Source organism: Sapajus apella, unplaced genomic scaffold (assembly GCF_009761245.1).
Source record: "Sapajus apella isolate SASKATOON/1434 unplaced genomic scaffold, GSC_monkey_1.0 scaffold39, whole genome shotgun sequence".
Lineage (NCBI taxonomy): Eukaryota > Metazoa > Chordata > Mammalia > Primates > Cebidae > Sapajus > Sapajus apella.
In genome coordinates, this window is record NW_022436979.1 from 19220879 (window position 1) to 19237705 (window position 16827).

The 16827-nt window shown below is 42.3% G+C and overlaps 1 long non-coding RNA gene across 1 annotated transcript in view; it reads left to right on the plus strand.

Annotated features, from left to right (window-relative positions):
* The window catches only part of LOC116565275, a 23482-nt gene extending 12117 nt beyond the window's left edge, over positions 1 to 11365 (plus strand). Inside the window, exon 3 of the long non-coding RNA XR_004275359.1 lies at positions 11285 to 11365. This is a non-coding gene — a long non-coding RNA (uncharacterized LOC116565275). The remainder of the gene's footprint in view (positions 1 to 11284) is intronic.
* The last annotated feature ends 5462 nt before the right edge of the window (positions 11366 to 16827 follow it).

Genomic DNA, 16827 nt, shown 5'->3' on the forward strand with positions numbered 1-16827 from the left:
GTGTCTCTGTGTGGTGTGTCTGTGTGTGTGTCTGTGTGTGTGTCTGTCTGCCTGTGTGTGTGTGTGTGTCTATGTGTGTGTGTCTGTGTGTGTGTCTCTGTGTGGTGTGTCTGTGTGTGTGTGTGTCTGTGTGTGTGTCTATGTGTGTCTGCCTGCGTGTGTGTGTCTGTGTATCTGTGTGTGTGTGTGTGTGTGTGTGTGTGTGTCTGTGTGTATGCAAGTGCAAAAGAGACAGAGAAGAATTACCACTAAGAGCAGTGGGAACAGGGAGAGCCGACAGAAGCCGGGCTGTGCGTGCAGACCAGGTGTGAAGGTGCCTGGCTTTGCAGCTGCAGACTGCACACAGGCAGATTCTGCAGGGCCTCAAGCCTTGCAGGCCATGGCACAGCGTTTAGTTACCTGAAAAGCAATGAAGAATGACTACTGACAGGTTGTAGAGGCTTGAAAGCGACATGACACATGTGACTTTGCGCAAACTGCATTCCTTTTACAGTCAGGACTGTGAACTGGTGGGTCCTGTAACTGGAGTCCAGGCTCACCATTATGGCATGGTGGCCAAGGGATTTTCCTCTCCTAAACACAAAGTCCACTTAGATCCCTTGTGGCTGAGATCACTGCTTACCTTGCAGTGTACTTATCTAAGCCCTTGACTTTACAAAATTCTTAGCTTATTAGAGGCAGCCACTGCCTGTGATGTATATTTAAAACAGTTAATAGTATCTCACACACAATATGCAAGAAATACCTGTTTGAATGCTCCACGTTACAGGGTCATTTTTGCCCTAGTATGAGGAAGGTTGCCTCTTCTTCCTCTGTCCTTCAGCCTCAGGCCCCCCTCTCGTTTCCCCTCCACTGAAGGTGGTGGCGGGGTTGTCTTCCCTTCCCACATACACCTGACACCTCTGGATTGGTGGTTAAGCCCGAACACAATTATAGGTGGGCAGCTGGTAAAGTTCATTGTTAGCACCAACCCGCCTTCTCTTGCAGGGCCCCTGGGACTCTTGCAGCCCACCTGCTCACGGGTTGACTGCCTACCTCTATGCCCCTCCATCCTGGCCTGTGCCAATGCCCCCTGCACGCCAGGCCAGTGGAGAGGAGGGACGTGGAAAGAATCATAAGCTCTCAAGCAGCTTAAATTATCTATTATCTTAATGTGTTCCATGCTGGTTAGACTAAAGGCACATACGCCTCCACATGGATTTGCATTTTTACATTAGGGGAAGCACGGCATTAAACATTTTTAAAGAGCAGTGGCCTAGAATGGGAATTATGAGATCTGCCTTCTTTCAACAATGTGTATAATATAAACCTTTATTGAGTGCCTGTGTGTGCCAGGCAATGTCGGGTACTGAGGTCGAAAAAAGAGATAAAAATGATATGCAGTCCTATAAGGATATTTTAATTCCATTAGGGGGACAGGTATGTGGACGGGCTGTTACGATGCTGTGCAATGGCCTATCCTTATTTCCTTCTGGAATTTACCACTATCTGCAATTCAATATACTCACACCTTTCATTCATAAACAAAAAGACCACGTTTAATATTCTGCCTTCCTATCCATTTAGAATTATTTCACAGATTCGTTTAGAAATACTAGTGCTATTGCATAAGATGATTCCATTTATTCAGTTTTCCAGTTTTTTTTTAATCTTGCCAGGGTCTTTAAATTCATTGATCATCCTTGTTTAAAATTAAGCCTCTAGTTTTAATGGTATTTTTATGATTTCTAAGCAGACTCATATTCCACAGAAAATGTAACTGGAAAATGTAATTCCTAAGTGGAAGATGTGGGTCCCCTCCAAAGTCTGAAAGATCAGCTTATCCATGTTTAGATTTTTATTAATCTATCAAATGCTGTGATTGTGAATTAAATATAACCTCTTCATTATAGGACTTCAATTTTCTCCCCATATTAGTGCTGTGTGTACCATTCAGAAAGGGCTATGTTGAACAATATGGGGTCCTTTGTTTAATTTTTTTAGCTATGAAGTAAAGCATGAAAAGACGATAAAGGTCTCAATAGGAATACAGATTATCATTTACAAAGATTAGCCACACCCAGATTCCCATGTTTTCCGTCCTATTGATTGCGCTCCGCAAGATAAGGTGAAGTATGCAATGGCTAACTCTCGTGTTAATTTTAACTTCATATCAATAAGCAGATGCCTTTTTGAGTTATAAAAAGCATGCCATTATTATCAACTGGAGAGAATGAGGTCATTGTTCTCGTTACACTATAAAAAGCCAGAGTATAGCAGAAGGGCAAAAACGTACCTCAAGAAAAATATCTCATGCAACCAACAAAATACCTTTTGAAGCAAATAACGTCACACTGAATTTTTCTCACAACTAAACATCAGTTCAAAGAGAGAGAATAAAAGCCCAAAACTGAGGGTTAAAGGACTGCATTTATTTTTGTGATGCTCCATTTATTACTTGTATAGCAAGACTTTTACATGCGGATTTGAAACTCTTCTACAAAGGAAAAAACTGGAATAAAAAGATCCAGTCGAAATGTGGGGGGTAGGGAGGTTGGGAGGGATAACATGGGGACAAATGGCAGATACAGGTGATGGGGGATGAAAGCACCTTGCTGTGTAAACACCTGTGCCACAACCCTGCAGGATCTGCACATGACCCCAGAACCTCAAGTACAATTTTTAAAAAAAGGAAATTCAGATAATTACTACATTTGAAGATTTGAAATCATCACCACTATCACTAGATTTGCTTCATCAAATTAAATTTTAAAGATTTGGGAAGTGGGGGCAGGCAAAACATTATTTAACAGTTTACTAAAAGAAAGTACCATGGTAAGAGCAAATTAATCCTGGAACGGCCTAGTGTGGTGGCTCATGCCTATGATCCCAGCACGCTGGGAGGCTGAAGCGGGTGGATCACTTGAAATCAGGAGTTTAAGGCCAGCCTGGCCAACGGTGAAACCCTGTTTCTACTAAAAACACAAAGAAATAGCTGGGCATGGTGGCAGGCACCTATAATCCCAGCTACTTGGGGGGCTGAGGTATTTGAACCTGGGAGGTGGAATTTGCAGTGAGTCAAGATCACACCACTGCACTCCAGCCTGGGGAACAGAGCAATACTCTGTCTAAAAAAGAAAAAGAAAAGTAAAGGCATATTCCCGGAGGGTGGGTTGTGTTTACTGAGAACGGGGGTGGGCTGGGTGGGGGATGAGTGGGAGTAGCACAGCAGAAGAGGGCTCGTCGATGCTTTGGGCTCAATCTTCGCCCTTTGCCCCACCAGGTCCATATTCTTGCTACCTTCCCAGCTCCCAATATGAAAGCTCAGTTTTGACCTTACCATGGGCATCCGTTGCATTTTCCTGTCTTTGATATAGCTGCCAAGATGGAATAATTTACAGTTCCCTTTATTACTCAAAGAGAGTAATTCAAGTAAGTTTAATTATCAACCTCCAACTCATGTGACGGAACCGTTAAGAGGCGCGGTGGAAACAGCACCGCGGCTCCCTGTACAGGAACAAGGGGTAGCAATTTCAGTGACTCCACTGCAGCCACTGCTTCTCCCTGCTGTCTTCCACTCCTTGCTCCATCCCACCATCTCTGTCAACACCCACTAATTAACTCTGTTGGAAATCATCCTCCTGGTTGAAGTGCCATATGCAAACCTCAGGCCTGAAATCAGCAGATTGATTATTACCAGTCTCCCTTGAGACGTAGTTAAGAAAAAACATAAACAAGAATAAAAACTGAAAGACTTAGAAGATACATAGGCTTTAACGGGTATTAAGCTCTGGAATGCGAACACGGAAACGTGCAGAACACCATTTCAAGGGCATCCTTCCAGAGGAATCAGTTCATCCACTCAGGAAACTTTCTATGCACTCTTAGCCTAACTTCTGGATGTTTCCTTCCACTTCAAGCACGTCATCTTTTTCTTTAGTCTTCGGTAATGTGACCTCTGGCTCTGGTCTCAAAGAACCCCTAGTAAAGTTGTGGTACCACCAGGTGTTAAAGTCTGCTCCCAATTTTTTATCAGATACTGTACTATGCAAATTCTAATTCTTTCTTGATAAATATAGGTTTTAATTTCTCTTACACATGGTGCTGAGATTTTCATTTTAATGACAAAACAGGTTTGGCTCTGAAATACGAACTGTCCACAAACTGGTTTCAAATGGCGTGATGTAACTAGGCTTTCTGCCAGGTGTGTCCATGAACTCTCTCACCCAGGAAATGCAGGTTATGATACGTATGAATTGCCAAGGGAAATTCCAGAGGGGCCTAGGATCCCTCAAAAATGCAGTCACATTTGAGAGTGTTTTCTGTTTTCTAATCCTTGCATCGGTTTCTGTGGTTAAAAGGTTTCTGTCACCAGCCAGTTGTCATTGTAAGATACTGATCACCAAGAGTGGCTGGGGTGGCTGGCATTCAGTGAGTACCCGTCCTGAGATTAAATGTGTCAGTGTTCCCAGCCTCACAGCAAACAACCCAAGCACAGTGTTTACCAGGAAGCTGAAAAGGAGAACTTGTCCCAAATCAGATTCATTTCATTTCTAGTTCACTTACTCTAATTGTTAGTAAGAAGACTGAATTTAAATTAAATACCTTGCCTTGAAACTGGGTGTCACTTAAACAGAACTGACCCTCTTACGAAAAACAAGTATACACTCAATATATTACAATATATTGTACTTAACGCACATTCAATTTTGTAAGGGACGCAAGCCCAATTCAAGAGCATCATTTTTCTTCCTCCTTTTTTTGTTCCATCATATATAGTGGAGGTAATAATGAATTCCCTTGCTTTACTTCAAATCATTAGAAAGAATTATTTCTAGGCAAAGCACAATCAGTTAGTTTCACCTCATTTCTCTTTGTCCTCCATCTCAAAATTCTCAGCTCTAATCTACGTAACAAATTACACTTTATGACAAGCTACTTGTTTCCTATCTTGAAAATCATCTAGAAACCTCAGTAAAACCCATAGATTACTGCCACGTTACAATTTATTTGATCACTATTGCTACCATATCCTGAATTGCCAGCGCCAATAAATGTACATTTCTTAATACAAATTGCTTGTTTCAGTGAGCGTTCTATGCCCAGGCATTGGCACTGTGGAACAAGGGAATAAAGGCAGGACTCTGAGTTCTGAGAAAATAATACCCGTAGTGCTCTGAGGAGGACAGACGTCCTTCAGGAGTAATGCAATGTATACTAAAATATTGAGGGTTTATTTTAAAGATGAAAATAGGACTTCCTAGTAGCAAAGGGTGAAATAACTTTTAGCTAATTTAGGCTTTGAGTTATGACAAGATGATCCCTCTTCACCTGATGAGAAAACAGGCACAAGTAGAGAAAAAGTGCACCAGGGTGGAGGGCCTTGCTGCCATGCCTGCAAGATCTGTGTTTGCATAGCTTTTCTTCCATTTTCATCTATCATACGGGAGGTGGAAAACCTTAGTCCAAGAGGTCAGGTGGGGAAGAATGATCACATTTCTTGTTTATTTCAGTCAGCTCAAATGTGAGTTCAACCACTGGACCGACAGGAAATGAAACCCAAATCATCATTGCTTGTTTGCTTCCTTGAGCTCTATTTCTGTCAGGCAAAGGTCCTGACATCTACCTAGGCCCAGGATCGAAGGGAGGTCCCAGGCATTAGGATGCTGTCCATTCTCTACCCTCTGTAAATTATCTTCAGGTCTGGAGACTCTACTGCTTGTTGCCATACTTGGCTCTGGAAGTCCCCAGGGAGGCTGAGACACCTATACCTCAAGGCGGTACCTTTTCTGGAGGCATACAGCCAACCCTCGGGGGTCCCACCAACTATTCACAGCACAAATGGTACCCCACTTCTACCTCATCTGTTAGAAAATCTCTCCCTCTTAGGGCCTTTAAAGACCAAGTCCTTTCTTCCCTTCCTTCAGGACACTCCCTAATCTTATTTCATTTTAGCCTCTCTACAAGACAAGAAGGGCCTCTAACTTCTAACAGGAATTTAGTTAGAGGAGTAGAGTAATAAGAAGAAATGGAAAGCTTCTACTTTCCAAAGGATACCCCATTTCCTAAATTTTCAAGAAAGAGGGATTGGTGCTAGGTTGAGGGTCATGGAAGGAAAAAAACAAAGACAACATAGACAAATTAATATTTTAGTAAATTGCTCACCACTGTTTAATATCATGAGTGTTGGCTGAGCACCGACTTTTTGTACCACCACTGATTGTAATTTTTTTTCCTGTTGTGTCCTCTGTATATAGCCTGTTTGGTGGAATCAAGAAAAGCCAAAGGTATTTGGCAAAACTCAGTGCCAGGGAAGTTTCTCCATCACCAGGGGCAAGTCATGCTGTGTCCACACTCAACCAGAGTGTTATTTTTGAATCAGTAGAGAAAAATCCCTTGTCTCAGGCAGTGGTTGGACAGTTTGTCAGATATAAATCACAAGCTCATTAAGTTAGCCCAGAATGTTCTGCTTTAAGTACAAAGTGATGAAGGCAAACAGAATACCAGCGGCTCAACCTGGAAGAGACACAATGCCGATTTGATGGAGGATAAGAGAGACACACACAATTGCAGCAAAGTTCTGAATGCTCCAACTGTTGGCAAAGAACTTGACTTTGGTGGTGAGCAAGGGGAAACTGAACAGAACTCTGCCCACGTGGGACAGGACAGTACCGCAGCCACGAGCCAGGCCTCGTGGCAGGCAGGCGGCTTTCCATTCTGAACAGCAGACTCGAATAATCGATAGAAAATATTTTCCTCATCTTTCTGTCTTACTGAAGAACTGCATTGGGACATTTTCTCAGGTAGGAAATTCATTCAGTTGGTAGGAGGAACCTGAATAGCTGCAGGTTAAACATATACAAGGTCTATTTTTTTCTACTGAAAATAGTAGATACAGATCAAGACTTTTCTGAAGGGCCCACTGTATTATCCCTGTCTCAGCCTCCTGCGACCTTTATTCTGCTACCCTTGATGTACGCCCTCATACTTGGCTCCCGCCAGATGGCTGCTGCACCCTCAGCTCCCACACCCACATTCCAGCAAGGAGGAGGAGGGAACAGGTCCAGAGCGATAAGGCAGATGCTAAGATTTCTCGAAGTCTCATTCATTGACCAAGGTGGCTAAAATAGATGCTGGAAAATGGAGTTGTTACTCGGGCATGTTTGTCACTTCTGACACCGTTGGGGTTCTGTTAGTAAGAAAGGAAATCTGATACTGGGTAGACAACTGGAGTATCTGCCAGAGTCTCCAGGCAGGGAGCAAAGTCTCATGGACAGATCCATGGAATTGGAAATCGCTGAGCCTCGTTTCTGCTTTTGGCTCTGCAAATTTAGCAAATTCTCCAGCTGCAAAAGGAAAAATTTTTTTTCTAATTCCAGGGGAATGGATTTCTCAAGGACTCATTTAAATGTCAATTTATTAATGTTTTCTTCAAATAAAATATTACCCTAAGATGCAACCGTTCTTTTATAAGTTTCAAGTCAATAAAAAGTTGAAAAATCTTTCTTAGTTGTTTACTGAGGAAGACTTTCAATCAACTATACTCAGGTTAGTTATATATTAGTTAGTAAATTAGAAATAAAATAATTATAACAACTAACCACTACAGTAATTTACACTGTTAACAAAACGCTGCATTTTCAAATTTATTGGGCCATTGTATGCTCTCAACTTCTCCTTTTAAGTGAGGAAAATGTTATTGTCATTATCTAGAGCTCACAGTTTGAGATCTACTGCAAATAAACATTAATGAAAAGTTGGGTTCCCTGCACAGGGGAACTGCAGAACACGTGAACTCTTCAGGAGATGAGACACTTGCAGTCTGACATAACACTGCCTGACCCAAGGGGTCTCCCAGCAGACTGTGAGCTCTGAGCCCTGCGCCCGTATACGGGCATCCCAACTATCCAGACAAGGGAGGCTTATCTGAAATAACTGGCAGCCACAGCCACGTTTTTAGTGTTATGTTTCATTCCGACTGTTTGTCTCTGATCCTGTTTGAAGTTTGATCACAATATCTGTGTCTCTAATGAGGCCCAACTGCTGTCAGCGTCTGAAAACCCTGCCCAGCACGTGCCTGAGGTTGGCACGTGAGGCAGGTCCTGTGCTCCCACCTCAGGGGGAGCCACATGGCTCCTGCTTTGCTTTCTCAGGCACCTTCTGCAGTGAGTGTGCAGGTCATGAGAGCTGCCCAGTGAATCCTGGGACCGGGCCTTGGGAGAGTTTTCAGAATCCACCTTCGGTGAGGTGATGTGATGGGAAGGAGCCCACTGCTGTGTCTTTACAGACCCAGTGTCAACCAAGGACTCTTTTCTTGTTCTAAATAATTTCATAAACATTAGGAAGGAAGCCACATTCATTCATTTAAACTTTCTAAACACCTGCTATGCCTCCATCACTGTGCGAGGATTTGAGGAGTCAAGTTAGATGACATTGGTCACTCTCTCTCTGGCTTCTCACCATATGCGCAATAGTGATTACGGGACCCTTGAGCAAGTTTCAGGGAGGCAAACAAAATAAATTCCCAAATAGAAAGTTAATGCAACTGTCAAAAAGCAATCAGTACACAACTTTGAATCAATAAAACCACACAGAGTCTATTACCCTGTAATCAAATCGATGTTTATGAATCATCTTTAAATAGCGTTCGCATCAGGCATTTGACAAACACAATCATATTTTAAAAGTGAATTCTGTGGCTGGGTGCGGCGGGTCACATCTGTAATCCCAGCACTTTGGGAGGCTGAGGCGGGCAGATCACGAGGTCAGGAGATCGAGACCAGCCTGGCCAACATAGTGAAATGCTGTCTCTACTAAAAAAAATACAAAAATTAGCCAGGCCATTGCACTCCAGCCTGGGTGACAGAGTGAGACTCTGTCTAAAAATAAAATAAAATAAATAATGTGAATTTTGTTTTTCTCATACCTTAACAAAAAGCCAGTTGAAATTCTTTTTCATTCTTAACAATTTATTTCAAAATATTCCTGTTTCTGAGAGTACTGAGCACACATGGCTCAGAAAAGCAGCCCATGAAACAATCCTTCGTGTGAAAATACAAACCAGAATAAGACGGATTTTACAAACAGAAACACCAAAAGGGCTTGGGGAGCTACAAGCGCTATGAGGAATGTCTACGCCCTCCAGAAAGCCTGCACAGCTTCCCTTTGCCAATTGCTAATGCCTAGCGAGGACTCAAATTCAGGGATGCTGTAATTAGTAGACACTAAAACCACATGAGAAAAATACAAGAGTGGAAATGCTAACATTCTTAAGACCTGCAGGCAGTGTTTCCTGCTGAAAGAGGTTCTGCAGGTCTTTCGTTCATTGCCTTCACTAATGAGGAAATGGCCTCTGTGACAGCAAATCTCTCTCTCTCCACCCGAAGGCTGTTCTGTAGTTAACCACATGTTGCAGGTTCTGTGAAAGGTGGAGATCGGTTCACCTGAGTCACTCCTGCATGGAAATACACCTGTTCTCTGATGCACAGCCCCCAGTATTGTGCTGACTTTCTAGGTCTGTACATTTCCTTGTGCAAGATACCTTGATGAATGGCAGCTTTCTGTGACTGATGACGGCGCCTGGTTTGTAGGCAGATGTGACCTCCTCTCTCAGGACTGACATCAATCTCTAAAGTCATATTGCTCATCAAAGCAAACCATACAGACTTTCTTTGGAAAACACTGAAATTAGCATGTATCTACTTTTAAACATTTATTTTCTCTTTTTAAAAACTTTATTTTTATAAATTTTAGCGGTAAAAGTGTTATATTAAACATACAATAGATTTTTAAATTACATTAAGTTGTCATCACGCTTTAGCCTCATTTTCATGTTCTGAAGGCACCGTTAATAGAAACTCTGACTTTATTTATATTTGGAGACAAATCAGGGGAAAGAAGAGAAATTCAATGAATCCTCCTACAGGATTCAACTTTTATCAGAGGCGTGTAAGCTACAGTGAATGCAGTTAATTTGGGCAACTGGTGCATGATTTATAGCTTTGAAGATCTAATCTAATCTGGGTTCTTCCTTTCATTAGAGGTGTGAGCCTTGGCAAATCACACACACAGCCTTCGCTTCCATTTTCCTTCATCTGTACAAGGGGGATACTTACACCTCCTTCTCAGAGTTGTGAGAATTTCACAAGACACACATGCAAACCTCTGTGTGCTTGGAGCGCACTAAATATCAGTAAATGACCAATGATGACAACAATGAAGAATGATGATATTTATCAATAACGTTAACTTTCAAAGAAAATACTTTCATTGAATTTTAAATTTTTTAGACTATCTATGCCAGGAAAAGGCCACAAGAAATTGCTTATCTTTTATCTAAGTTTTTCTAAGCCACCAGAGCCTAAAATCAAAATGATTTATGGATTAATTTTGGGAAGAGAAAAAGAGAAATCGGGCTGGGGGGAGGGAGAGAAGGAGGGGGAAGATCTTTTCTTCCTTTCTCCTGAGCTTCCATCATGTCCCTGAGAGGTGGGAACCTCTGGCCTTTCTCCCATGCTGTTCAGTGCTGGGAAAGGAGGAACCCTCTATACCTCCCCATTCTTTTCGGGAGGACAGCACTGCTGTGACTGCTGTCACCTTCACATTCATTGGTGACCCCTAGAGATGGGAGTCACTGGGATATTATTAGCATAGACTGGATGACACCTCCATGGCAGGTACGTCAGCCACCTCTGCTTCAGTCAACAGTGTAGGGCTGTGCTTAGCAGAGAGTCTGGGATAGAGAGGATGCTTAATGAACACTGGTTAAAAGAATAAAATGATAAATAAGGGCCATTATAAATTGCATGTTACACAGAAAGGTATTTTCCCCAACAATTCACCCAGACAAACACTTACAGAGCAGCCCAGCTACTCCTCCCCATACAGAACTCCTCTTCTGCTATGTTGCAATGATTTCATTTTTAAACTGTTCTTGAATCTTTTCTGATACACTGTTTGAATTCCAGAAGTATATATAGGTCTTTTACCTTACGTGAACTTACAGAGATGCAGCAAGAGGAACTGTTCTTAACCATGCCTGCTTCTGTCTTCCTTTCCCTGAGTGCAAGCTGTCAATAGCTCCTGCCTCACTACTTGAATTTCTCATTGATTCCGGTACAAATCCAGCAGGATAAGAAATGTCTTAACATGACAGTGCAAGCTCTCTGTATTTTTGACAGCTTTAGTTATGTTTCCAACTTTGAAACCTGCTAAGTGGAAATTGGGTGGATCCAAGATGGCTGAATAGACACAATTCCGGCTCACAACACCCAGCGAGAGACGCAGAAACCCAGAGCTCTCCTAGCTCCAGCCGAGGTACCACGTGCCTTTCAACAGGTCTGGTCCAACGGTGAGCAAAGCCCACTCAGGGCGGACCGAGGCGGGGAGGGTGCTGCCTCGCCCAGAAAGGGCATCTGACTGGGGCTTCGGTCCAGGTACAGTGCTGCTCCCAGAGCCTCAGCAATACACGGAACAGGGGATCTTTGCCAGTCAAGCGCCGGGAGTTACAAGTGCGGAGTTGAATAATAATCCAGGACTGTGTGCTGGATTGGCACACAGACCTAAACAGATGCCTAAGTGCAAAAGGCGGCCAGGAGAGCCTGTGGACTGAGCTACTGCCCCTGCCCCCGCCTGGAGAGAGGGAGCTGTAAATGGGAGCAGCTGGGCGGGCCCCTACCCCAAGGGAGAGAGGAAGCTGAAAGGGGGAGAAGGCCCGGTGTGGCTGGGCGGGTCCCTCCCCTTCCCCCCCCTTCCCTTCCCTTTCCTCCCCTTCCCTTCCCTCCCCTCCCCCACAAAACCCAGAGTGCTGAAGCTCTGACTCTAGTGGGCTGTGCAGCCGCGCCACAGTCTGAGCTGAACCCTGAGTGATCCAGCCCAGTGGAGGAAGGACACAACCCACCATTAGCGGGGTGGGACTGGGCTGCAGGTTTCAGCAAAAACATAGGAAGCCTACATAGCAACGGGACGGCGTTCTTGACAACCCAGCAGTGCCTAAAGGTCAGCGGAAGAGGTGGGCCTAATCTCCCAGCATAAACAAAAAAGACACAGGAAGATTCCCTAGTAACCTGAAGGAGTCCTTAGAAACCCAGTAGCCCCCACAGGCAGACAAGTGACCTCATCAACAGCTCCCTGACACCACAGCCAGGTAAATCCACAAAGATGGGAAAAAACCAGCGCAAAAAAGGTAAAACCATCAAAGACCAGAACACCGCTTCCCCTTCAAGGGGTCACAATTCCTCAACAGCATGGGAACACAACATGACCGAGAAGGAGTGCGATGAATTGACAGAAACAGGCTTCAGAAGGTGGATGATAACAAACTTTTCTGAGCTAAAGGAACACGTTCTAACGCAATGCAAAGAAACCAAAAACCTTGAAAAAAGGTTAGACGAAATGCTAACTAGAATAACCAGCTCAGAGAAGAACATAAACGACTTGATGTAGCTGAAAACCACAGCCCAAGAGCTACGTGAAACAAACACAAGTTTTAATAGCCGAATCAATCAAGCAGAAGAAAGGATATCACAGATTGAAGATCAACTCAATGAAATAAAAAGAGAAGTCAAGACAAGAGAAAAAAAGAGTGAAAAGAAATGAACAAAGCCTCCAAGAAATATGGGATTATGTGAAAAGACCTAATCTACGCTTCATCAGTGTACCTGAATATGATGGGGAGAATGAATCCAAGCTGGAAAACATGCCCCATGATATTATCCAAGAGAACTTCCCAAGTCCAGCAAGACAGTCCAAATTTCAAATTCAAGAAATAGAGAGAACTCCACAAAGATATTTCTCAAGAAGAGCAACCCCAAGGCACATAATCGTCAGATTCACAAGGGTTGAAATGAAGGAAAAAATGCTAAGGGCAGCCAGAGAGAAAGGTCAGGTCACCCACAGAGGGAAGCCAATCAGATTCATGGCGGATCTTTCCGCAGAAACCCTACAAGCCAGAAGACAGTGGGGGCCAATATTCGACATCCTTAAAGAAAAGAACTTTCAACCCAGAATTTCATATCCAGCCAAACTAAGCTTCGTAAGTGAAGGAGAAATAAAATTCTTTACAGACAAGCAATTACTGAGAGATTTTGTCACCACCAGACCTGGTCTACAAGAGCTCCTGAAAGAAACACTAAGCATGGTAAGGAACAAGTACCAGACACTGCAACAGCAAACCAGTTGGCAAAGATAAAAAATGCAATGAAGAAAATGAGTCAACTAATGGGAAACAAAACCAGCCAGTAATAAAATGGCAGGATCAAATCCACACATAACAATAGTAATATTGAATGTAAATGGCCTAAACACCCCAATCAAAAGACAGACTGGCAACTGAATAAAAAGTCGAAACCTGTCAGTGTGCTGTATTGAGGAAACCCATCTCACATACAAAGACACACATAGACTCAAAATAAAGGGATGGAAGACTTACCAAGCAAATGGAGAAAAAAAAAAGCAGGAGTTGCAATCCTAGTCTCTGATAAAATGGACTTCAAACCAACAAAGATCAAAAGAGACAAAGAAGGACACTACTTAATAGTAAAAGGATCAATCCAACAGGAAGAGCTAACTATCCTAAATACATATGCCCCCAACACAGGAGCACCCAGATACATAAAGCAAGTTCTTAATGACTTAAAACGAGATTTAGACTCCCACACAATAATAGTGGGAGACTTCAACACTCCACTGTCAATATTAGACAGATCAAGAATACAGAAAATTAACAAGGATATCCAGGACTTGAATGCAGAGCTGGACCAAGTGGACCTAATAGACATACACAGAATGCTCCACCCCAAATCCACAGAATATACATTTTTCTCAGCACCACATTGCACTTACTCTAAAATTGACCACATCATTGGAAGCAAATCACTCCTCAGCAAATGCAAGAGAACGGAAATCATAACAGTCTATCAGATCACAGTGCAATCAGACTAGAACTCAGGATTAAGAAACACACTCAAAGCTGCACAACCACTTGGAAACTGAACAACTTGCTTCTGAGTGTCAACTGGATAAACAATGAAATGAAGGCAGAAATAAAGATGTTCTTCGAAATCAATCAGAATGAAGACACAACTTACCAGAATCTCTGGGACACCTTTAAAGCAGTGTCAAGAGGGAAATTTACAGCAATAAATGCCCACATGAGAAACAAGGAAAGATCTAAAATTGACATCATCAAAACTGAGAGAGCTAGAGGAGGAAGATCAAAAAAACTCAAAAGCTAGCAGAAGACAAGAAATAACTAAGGTCAGAGCTGAAATGAAGGATATAGAGACACAAAAAACCCTCCAAAAAAATCAATAAATCCAGGAGCTGGTTTTTTGAAAAGATCAACAAAATAGACAGACCAGTACATTCTACTAGATGTACAAAGCAGAGCTGGTACCATTCCTTCTGAAACTGTATCAAACAATACAAAAGGAGGGAATCCTCCCTAACTCATTTTATGAGACCAACATCATCCTGATACCAAAACCAGGCAGAGACTCAACTAAAAAAGAAAACTTCAGGTCAATATCCATGATGAACATCAACACAAAAATCTTCAATAAAATACTGACAAACCGATTGCAACAGCACATCAAAAAGCTTATCCATCACGATCAAGTAGGCTTCATCCTGAGGATGCAAGGCTGGTTCAGCATACACAAATCCAAAAATATAATCCATCACATAAACGGAACAAAAGACAAAACCCACATGATTATCTCAATTGATACAGAGAAGGCCTTTGACAAAATTCAACAGCCCTTCATACTAAAAACTCTCAATAAACTAGGTATTGAAGGAACATATCATAAGATGATAAAAGCTGTATATGACAAACCTACAGCCAATATCATACTGAATGGGCAAAAGCTGGAAGAATTCACTTTGGAATCAGGCACTAGACAAGGATGCCCTCTCTCATCACTGCTATTCAATATAGTATTGGAAGTTCGGCCAGAGCAATCAGGCAAGAAAAAGAAATAAAGCACATTCAATAAGGAAAGGAGGAAGTCAAACTGTCTCTATTTGCAGGTGACATGATTGTATATCTAGAAGAACCCATCAACTCAGCCCAAAATCTTCTCAAACTGATAAGCAACTTCAGCAAAGTCTCAGGATACAAAGTCAATGTGCAGAAATCACAAGCATTCCTATATGCCAATAACAGACAAAGAGAGCCAAATCAAGGGCAAATTCCCAGTCACAATTGCTACAAAGAGAATAAAACACCTAGGAATACAACTAACAAAGGATGTAAAGAGCCTCTTCAAGGAGAACTACAAACTACTGCTCAATGAAATAAGAGTGGACACAGATGGAAAAACATTCCATGCTCATGGTTAGGAAGAATTAATATCGTGAAAATGGCCATACTGCCCAAAGTAATCTATAGATTCAACACTATCCCCATCAAACTATCAATGACCTTCTTCACAGAACTGGAAAAAACCACTTTAAACTTCATATGGAATCACAAGAGAGCCCAAATAGCCAAGACAATCCTAAACAAAAAGAACAAAGCCGGAGGCATCACGCTGCCAGACTTCAAACTATGCTACAAGGCCACAGAAATCAAAACAGCATGGTACTGGTACCTAAACAGAGACACAGATCAGTGGAACAAAATAGAGGCCCCAGAAGAAACACCACACATCTACAACCATCTGATCGTTGACAAACCTGACAAAAACAAGCAATGGGGAAAGGACTCCATGTTTAATAAATGGTGTTGGGAAAACTGGCTAGCAATGTGCAGAAAGCAGAAACTGGACCCCTACTTGTCACCTTACACTAAAGTTAACTCCAGATGTATTAAAGATTTAAACATAAAACATAACACCATAAAAACACTAGAAGAAAACCTAGGCAAAACCATCCAGGACATAGGCATAGGCAAGGACTTCATGACTAAAACACCAAAAGCAATGACAATAAAAGCCAAAATAGACAAATGGGACCTAATTAAACTCCAGAGTTTCTGTACAGCAAAAGAAACCATCATTAGAGTGAATCGGCAACCAACAGAATGGGAAAAAAAATTTGCAATCTACCCATCTGACAAAAGACTAACAACCAGAATCTACAATGAACTAAAACAGACATACAAGAAAAAAAAAAACCCATTCAAAAGTGGGCAAAGGATATGAACAGACACTTTACAAAAGAAGATATATATGAGGCCAACAAACATACGAAAAAATGCTCATAATCACTGGTCATTAGAGAAATGCAAATCAAAACTACATTGAGATACCATCTCATGCCAGTTAGAATGGCGATCATTAAAAAATCTGGAGACAACAGATGCTGGAGAGGATGTGGAGAAATAGGAACACTTTTACACTGTTGGTGGGAGTGTAAATTAGTTCAACCACTGTGGAAGACAGTGTGGCAATTTCTCAAGGACCTAGAAATAGAAATTCCATTTGACCCAGCAATCCCATTACTGGGTATATACTCAAAGAACTATAAATCATTCTACTATAAAGGCACATGCACACGTATGTTCATTGCAGCACAGTTTACAATAGCAAAGACCTGGAACCAACCCAAATGCCCATCAATGATAGACTGGACAAAGAAAATGTGGTACATATACACCATGGAATACTACACAGCCATAAAAAACGATGAGTTTGTGTCCTTTGTAGGGACACTGATGAATCTGGAAACCATCATTCTCAGCAAACTGACACAAGAACAGAAAGCCAAACACCGCATGTTCTCTCACTCATACGTGGGTGTTGAACAGTGAGAACACATGGACTCAGGGAGTGGAGCATCACACACTGGGGGCAGTTGGGTGGGGTGTAGGGGTGAGACAGTGTGGGGTGGGGAGGGATAACATGA